General features: G+C 42.7%; 1 long non-coding RNA gene across 1 annotated transcript; it reads left to right on the top strand.

The window, feature by feature from the left end:
* The first annotated feature begins 1,385 nt into the window (after positions 1 to 1,385).
* LOC143783425 (uncharacterized) lies at positions 1,386 to 3,645 on the top strand. The gene is made up of 3 exons (XR_013217160.1): positions 1,386 to 1,523; positions 2,944 to 3,048; positions 3,466 to 3,645. It is a non-coding gene; the product is annotated as an uncharacterized LOC143783425 (long non-coding RNA).
* The last annotated feature ends 4,865 nt before the right edge of the window (positions 3,646 to 8,510 follow it).

The raw sequence follows: 8,510 nt of genomic DNA, 5'->3' as shown, positions 1-8,510 counted from the left end.
TGGTGAGGAAAGTGTTCTTTGGCCAGCGTCTCTCCCTGCATGACACGCCCCCCCTTTTGAACCTCTGCACACTGCGCTGTTCTCTCCCCAGCTGATGTTGGCATGATTACAGTTGGGAGTGAGAGGGGCCCGATGCTACATAATAATGGGCCTGCCTGCAGGGACCACCCTCCACCTCTCGGCCCCAGAGAAGTTGCATCGGTGGTATATCAGCCCCTGGCTGGGGGCCCCTAGGGCAGTGGGGGCCCTATGCAGCTGCCTAGTCTGCCTGCCCCAAACACCATCCCTGAGTCTATCTAGTTCAACCCATAGCCTAACTAACATGCCCTAACATGTTGATCCAGAGGACAGATCCGAAGGTGACTGTATCTCGTTCTAGCTTCCTGTCAAAATTTGGTCAGTGACAGTGACACTACTAACAAACCCAGACAAGTGCGAGGATGTTGTGGGTTGGATGGCAGACAAAGGCTCCAGTGTGTTGACAAGCAGCAACATGGAGTCTTCCACACGGTTCAGTCGCAGTAGCCAAGAGGCTGGGCCTCTGAATCCTCAACCTGGTCCTCCTTCCTCCCACCATCAAGAGTCCCAGGAGACATATGACCCCAACGCTGATCACTCTGTTGCTTTTCTCATGGTCTCTTTAAGCGTGTACCTGGTACCCTGATGATGATTTTTTTTTGTCTGCACTTTGACATTTTGAAACATGAATGCATTAATATGCTCCACCCAATTCTCCAGGTTTCTGCCTTACACAGAATAATAATATGAGTAATGAAAAATGCTCTCTATATATGCTGCTACAGTAGTTCAAAAATCTTACCCACACATCCCTTTATTAAGGGAAATTCAACATAATTCGACAAAATACCTGAGTTAGCATACACCATATACTCCTCATATACACAGCACCCCAGTAGGTGGACGTAATGCCTGAGTGCAAAATCTGTGTCTGATGGTGATACCACTGAACCTTGCCCTGTGTTACGTCCTTCCCAGTCTGCGGTCCAGGTATGTGGTGCTGATGCTTCTTGTCCACAACCTGCAGTCACACAGACACAACAGTCAGCAGCCACGCTCAGTTGTCCCAGTGCTAAGATAATATGGTATGGGGGCACCACAGAATATACAAAACTGGAAGTCCCAGCCAAGAGTGTATTTCCTAAAGTCACAGTGTATGTCATGACAACACAACTGGTGCCACAACCTTATGACATGAACTCCTAGCTATAAACATACAAATCACGCCATACTCATGGACTTCCGACCTTGCCTATGCCTATGATGTCTCTCTGCATGTGCACTGTTATGTTACAGTGACATAGTGATCTCACAATGTGCACTGTGATCTTACGATGTCCACTAGGCCCTGGATGTCCTTCTACTGTACATGCTTAGAGTGAATATCTAAGTATGTAGAGGGACATCCGGGGCCTAATTGCGGCTAGAAATTCCCAGCCTAGAGTGAAAATGGTTTCCTCACATGCCAGTGGTAAGGACCTTACAGGGAACAGAGAGTTGCGGAGGTAAGTGTGAGACTGAGTATTAGCTGTCTTGTTTTGGGTTTTTTTACATCTTACGGTTATTATGCCTTGGAGATCTCTCCAGAACTCAAAGTATAAGAAAAATTCAATTTGTTGATAATACGTTTGATTCAAATAAAAAATCCAAGCAATTTGGCAAATTAGATCTAACCACATCAGCTCATCTCTATTGGTAGGAACATATTTATATCCTGCATGTTTTTATTTTTACTGTTTCTGCTGTTCCATGTTTTGGATGAGACTCACTGATTAAATTCACTGGGTACATAAAAAATGGATGTCGTACAGACACCATCCATATGGCATATGCTTTTAATGATCCACTGTGACTATTAACATAGGAAACCATATTTCTCACTGTATAATATTTAATTGCTGGATGAAAAAAGCTGGATGCCATACGGATGTCAAAAATCAACATATGGATGACATACAAAGACATAAGTGAGAAACGAATGATATTTCATAAGCTCACAATACCTGGCTATATAGAATCATTTTTTTTTGCTAGTGGTTAACTATCCAAGCTATGTTTAAATAGGTTCAACATAATTTTACAAATGGATCCAGTTTTCTTTAACTGCAAACAATTTAAATATAGATATGAACATTATTGTTTATATACATTTGATGAATCGGTAAAATTGATTGAACTGATATTAAAAAGATGAAAAGAATGAAATCCAACCATTAAGAAAAAAACAAGTTTCAAAAAAAATACAAAAAACGAATGAATATTATAATAATGTATTGAAACTTGAGAAAAAACAGAGAAAAAAGTAACTTCTGCTTCTCTTTTATTTCCTTCTTTAATCAACATCAATGAGCACACCAACTACTCATGTATAAGATGTAATTGCCTATTATATACATTATAACAAATCTTCTAAGCTCTTCATTTTTTTTAAAATGAAATGAATGAAGCAATGAATCTCATTTAAAACTAAGTGAAAGTAAATAAGAGACAAATATTGTGTCTCAGTTTCGTTTTTGCTTGACAAACATTATTTCAGACCAGTAGATTAACTTCTCACCAACGTGTAGAAAGTGTGACCTGCGAGGTGAAGTGTACTGAGGCTGTTGTAATCATCTTTCCTCACTAGCATGATTCAATTATCAGAAACCTGCTAAATATCAAGCAAAGACTTCAGTTTTCCAAGAGTTTATCCACGCTAATGTGAAACAGCTGCTTCTCTGGATAATGTCTCTAGAATGATGAGCAATCTGATCACCTTTTTGCCCTCCTTATTTTGCAAATGTATTATTCACGATAGTAGGGACACTGAATTATATAAACTATCAATGAAATATTGCAAATAATTTATGGCAACTAAGTCATTGTAATCTATACCATATTAGCACAAGCATTGTTTATCATTTTACTAAAGTTTTAGTGGTTTAGTTTTATAGGGTGGATACAGCGTGACCAAACTGGGCGTGGTGTGGACCAAAGTGTGGTGGATGCCTCACTGAGACTACTTGCAAGAGGAATTGCCTAGTGCACCTGGTAATAAATGGGAGACATGCACATGTAATTGCAGCAACCTTTATTCAGTCTGAACAACTGGCTTAGTGGATATAGTAATTATTATGCTCCTGTCCCGGAATCATGCGTTGCTTCCCTCTTCCTGGTCAGCCAAACTCTGTGGTGCTCCACATCAGGCTTTGCAGATGGCCCGGCATGCTCCCATATGAGCAACAGTTCAGACCTATATAAGGCTCAATGAGACACACCTTTGGGTCTTGGTATTGCGTTGTGTAGTTAGACATTGCTTTGCTACACACCTTCTCCTGTAGTCCACCAGCCTGCAGTTTCCTGATGTCTGCCTGCCTGTAGTTTCCTTACATTTGTCTGTCTGTCTCTGATTTCTTGACATTTGACTGCCTATGGTTTCTTGATGTCTGCCTTCGTGCCTGTTTCCAGATGTCCTTCAATCACCTGTGGTTTCCTGTGCTCCACCTGATTGTCTGCAGTTTCCTGATGTCCTCCAACTGCTTGCGGTTTCCTGCACTCCACCTCCTTGCCTGCAGTTTACTAACATCCTTCGCCTGCCTGCAGTTTCCTGCACTCCATCTTCTTGCCTGTGGTTTCCTGATGTCTGCCTGCCTGCAATTTCTTGACATCCTCCACTAGAATTTAGGTTTTTGCTCTGGCTGTGCCATTTAAAAACTCTAATCTTCTTTCAGTGAAGCCAATTGTTTGGTTAAGTTGGAAATATGTTTAGGGTCGTTGTTGTGCTGATAGGTGAAATGTATCTTCATTTTCAGCCTTTCAGCAGAGGCCTGAAGGTTTTTTCAAAAATGACTGATATTTTGAACTTTTCATAATTTTTTTTACCTTGAGTGTAGCCCTAATTTCAGCTGCCCAAAAACAGCCCTAAAGCATAATGATGCCTCTAACATCTTGGCTTTGTGCCACACATACCTTCTGGAATTATGGCCAAAAAGTTCAACGTTGGTCTCATCAGATCTTAACATCAAGTCTGCCATGCTTTGGTAGGCTTGACATAGGTTTATCCAAAACATAGCTGGGCTTCAGAATTTTTATTTGTAAGAAAAGTATTTTGTATTTCCACTCTCCCATAGGGAGAATATGGGAGACTGTTGTCACATGCAGTATACAACCAGTACTAGCCAGAAATTCCTGCAGCTCCTCTAATGTTGCTGTAGGCCTGCTGGCAAACTCTCGGACTCATTTTCTGCTTTTCTATTTATTAATTTTTGAAGGACATCCAGTTCTAGATAATGTTGCTGTTGTACCAAATTTAAGCCAGTTCTTGAAGACTGGTTTCACAGTTTTCATGGTATATCTAATACCTTTGAAAAAATTTTGTACCCTTCTCCTGACTGATAATTTTAACAATGAGATCCCTTTGCTGTGTTGTAAGCTGTTTCAGATCATGGCTTTTGCTGTTTAATTCAACAAAGAAAATTACAGGAAAATCCTACAAAAACTGCTAAATGTTACAGTATATGAGGGTAATCAGAATTGGCAGATGTGTACTCACTGCTATGTAACATGAGATTAATCATGATTGGCTAATTCTGAACCCAACCATTTCCCCAATTATAAAAAAAACGTATGATTTTAGTTTTATTATTTTTATTTCCCCTCAAATTGATTTCAGTTTACTTCTCAATGGATTTGTACAGATTATGCGCGAAATTAAGGAGAGCCTTTTACCATTTTTTTCATATTGAACAGGACACAAGATGTAAGGAGCAGAATAAATCATTACTGAAGATCTGAGTGTGTTGGTATCACATTTATGTTTGCTGTGATCAAGCAACTTGTACTCTGTTTGCATTCATATCGGAGAAGGCTTTTATTATATCTCACACACGAGTAGCATGCTTTTTCTGTACTACTCCTGAGTGAGATGTAATGACACCCTGCTTTAATATGCAGTTGAACACAGCAGACATCACATCTCCAGACAGGCAGTGTGGGAAAGTACAACAGAGTTGATAGTGCTAAGAGATGAGGACAGCTAATAGAAGAGTTTCTAATGTAGCACTGCTAAACTCAGCTGCGCTACCCTGCCACGCACTGACATATGCAGGAGGTTATACCAGAAGATCACAGCTATCTGTCAATCATTTTACACATTGAGAAACCTGCTCTAAGCTATAGTGGGGGCGTGTTTATCTTTCCTTTGAGTATTGCTGATTGGTCAGTATAATACAGAGAAAAAGTCCACGCCCCCAGTGAAAACTCTGGTAATACACACTTGGACTTAAAAAAAAGTTGACTCGCTAAGTGCTTAATTGCTAATATATCCTTAAAAAAGGGGCAAACTTAAGAACAAAAAAACATGTTTTATTCCAATCTGCAGCCACTATTTCATTGTGTGTCCAGTTGAAAATAAAAAAAATTGGTGAAAGGTCCTCTTTAAAGGTAAAAAGTTCTGAAATGATTTATCTCGGCATGATTTTTCTACATGACAGAAACCTGGAATTTTACTAGGGTTTTGTAAATGTCAATCCAAATGATGGACTCGCTGGAATATGATGTGCTGAATTTATTAAGAAGCCCATAGTACTGAATGAATTTAGTGAATCTTCACTGTGATGTGCATCTTGCCGGAAATTCTACTTCTTTCTGGGCCTGGAGTAGCATTTCTGGTGCAAGAAATGAAGTCAGTTTTAATGAACTTGATGGATGGGCACAGCCATGCCTGTTATGGACCTGGTGGTTAGGAACACTTGAAATGACCTGATAGGTAAACCAGAAATATCGGACAAGCTCTGGGAATGTGGGAACTTTACTGACCGCAACCCTGATCCTATCAATACACACTATAGGCAGCCGTGGAGCTTTCCTGACTCTGCCTTGACGCCTCTTCACAGCCTGAGAGCTAGCTACCCCTAGAGAGAAACAAAGCCTCACTTGCCTCAGAGAAATTTCCCCAAAGTATAGGCAGCCCCCCACAAATAATAATGGTGAGTTAAGGGGAAAACACAAACATAGAAATGAAAACAGGTTTTAGCAAATGAGGCCCGCTAATAACTAAATAGTCAGAAGATAGCAAGGGGACTGTGCGGTCAGTATTAAATGCTACAAAATTATCCACGCAGAGAATACAAAAAGACCCCCACACCGACTCACGATGTGAGAGGTGCAACTCTGCACCCCAGAGCTTCCAGCTAACAAGTAAATAGCATATAAGCAAGCTGGACTGAACTGATCATATACAGAGAAACATTTTCCAAAAGCAATGAGCAAAAATGAACTAGCATGAACTTAGCTTCTCCTGGAGGAGACAGGTCACAAGAGAAGTCCCAGAGAGATCTGAACCAATACTGAATACAACGACAGCTGGCAACAAGTAAAGATCCAGGTGGAGTTAAATAGGCAGCCAGCATAGCAGAAAACGAGGCAGCTGGAGCCCAGCTACAGACCAGCCGTATCACTCAAAGCCACCAGAGGGAGCCCATGAACAGAACTCAACAAAGTACCACTCATGACCACAGGAGGGAGCCCGAGAACGGAATTCACAACAGTACCCCCCCTTGAGGAGGGGTCACCGAACCCTCACCAGAGCCCCCAGGCCGATCAGGACGAGCCAAATGAAAGGCACGAACCAAATCAGCAGCATGGACATCAGAGGCAACAACCCAAGAATTATCCTCCTGACCATAGCCCTTCCATTTAACTAAGTACTGAAGCTTCCGTCTCGAAATACGAGAATCCAAGATCTTCTCCACCACATACTCCAATTCTCCCTCGACCAACACCGGAGCAGGAGGATCAACAGAAGGAACCACAGGCACCACATACCTCCGCAACAATGACCTATGGAACACATTATGAATGGTAAAAGATGCTGGGAGGTCCAAACGAAATGACACAGGATTGAGGATTTCCGAAATCTTATAAGGACCGATGAAACGAGGCTTAAACTTAGGAGAGGAAACCTTCATAGGAACATAACGAGAAGACAACCAAACCAAATCCCCCACATGAAGTCAGGGATCCACACAGCGACGGCGGTTAGCAAAGCGCTGAGCCTTCTCCTGTGACAACGTCAAATTGTCCACTACGTGGTTCCAAATCTGCTGCAACCTATCCACCACAGAATCCACCCCAGGACAGTCAGAAGGCTCAACCTGACCTGAGGAAAAACGAGGATGAAAACCAGAATTACAAAAAAAAGGTGAAACCAAAGTAGCAGAACTAGCCCGATTATTGAGGGCGAACTCAGCCAATGGCAAAAAAGTCACCCAATCATCCTGATCAGCAGAAACAAAACATCTCAGATAAGTTTCCAAGGTCTGATTAGTTCGTTCGGTTTGGCCATTCGTCTGAGGATGGAAGGCTGAAGAAAAAGACAAATCAATGCCCATCTTAGCACAAAAGGACCGCCAAAATCTGGACACAAACTGGGACCCTCTGTCAGACACAATGTTCTCCGGAATACCATGCAAACGAACCACATTCTGAAAAAACAGCGGAACCAAATCAGAGGAAGGCAACTTAGGCAAGGGCACCAAATGGACCATCTTATTAAAACGATCACAAACCACCCAGATGACAGACATCCTCTGAGAGACTGGAAGATCCGAAATAAAATCCATGGAAATATGCGTCCAGGGCCTCTTTGGGACAGGCAAAGGCAAAAGCAATCCACTGGCACGAGAACAGCAAGGCTTGGCCCGAGCACAAGTCCCACAGGACTGCACAAAGGAACGCACATCCCGCGACAAGGAAGGCCACCAAAAGGACCTAGCCACCAAATCCCTGGTACCAAAAATCCCAGGATGACCCGCCAACACCGAACAATGAACCTCGTAAATAACTCTACTGGTCCATCTATCCGGGACAAACAGTCTCTCCGGTGGACAACGGTCAGGTCTATCGGCCTGAAATTCCTGCAGCACCCGCTGCAACTCAGGAGAGATGGCAGACAAAATCACCCCCTCTCTGAGGATACCAGCCGGTTCAGAAACTCCCGGGGAGTCAGGCACAAAACTCCTAGAAAGGGCATCAGCCTTCACATTCTTCGAGCCCGGAAGGTACGAAACCATGAAATCGAAATGGGAGAAAAACAGCGACCATCGAGCTTGTCTAGGATTTAACCGCTTGGCAGACTCGAGATAGATCAAATTCTTGTGATCCGTCAAGACCACCACGCGATGTTTGGCTCCCTCAAGCCAATGTCGCCACTCCTCGAATGCCCATTTCATTGCCAACAACTCCCGATTACCAACATCATAATTCCGCTCGGCAGGCGAAAAGTTTCTAGAAAAGAAAGCACATGGCCTCATCACAGAGCCATCAGAGCTTCTCTGTGAGAAGACAGCCCCTGCTCCAATCTCAGAAGCATCAACCTCGACCTGAAAAGGAAGAGAAACATCCGGCTGACGCAAGACAGGAGCCGAAGAAAACCGACGTTTCAGCTCCTGAAAGGCCTCAACGGCCGCAGAAGACCAATTCGTCACATCAGCACCCTTTTTGGTCAGATCCGT

This window comes from Ranitomeya variabilis, chromosome 6, assembly GCF_051348905.1.
Source record: "Ranitomeya variabilis isolate aRanVar5 chromosome 6, aRanVar5.hap1, whole genome shotgun sequence".
Taxonomy (NCBI): Eukaryota; Metazoa; Chordata; class Amphibia; order Anura; family Dendrobatidae; genus Ranitomeya; species Ranitomeya variabilis.
This window is presented reverse-complemented; position numbering and strand designations above follow the sequence as displayed.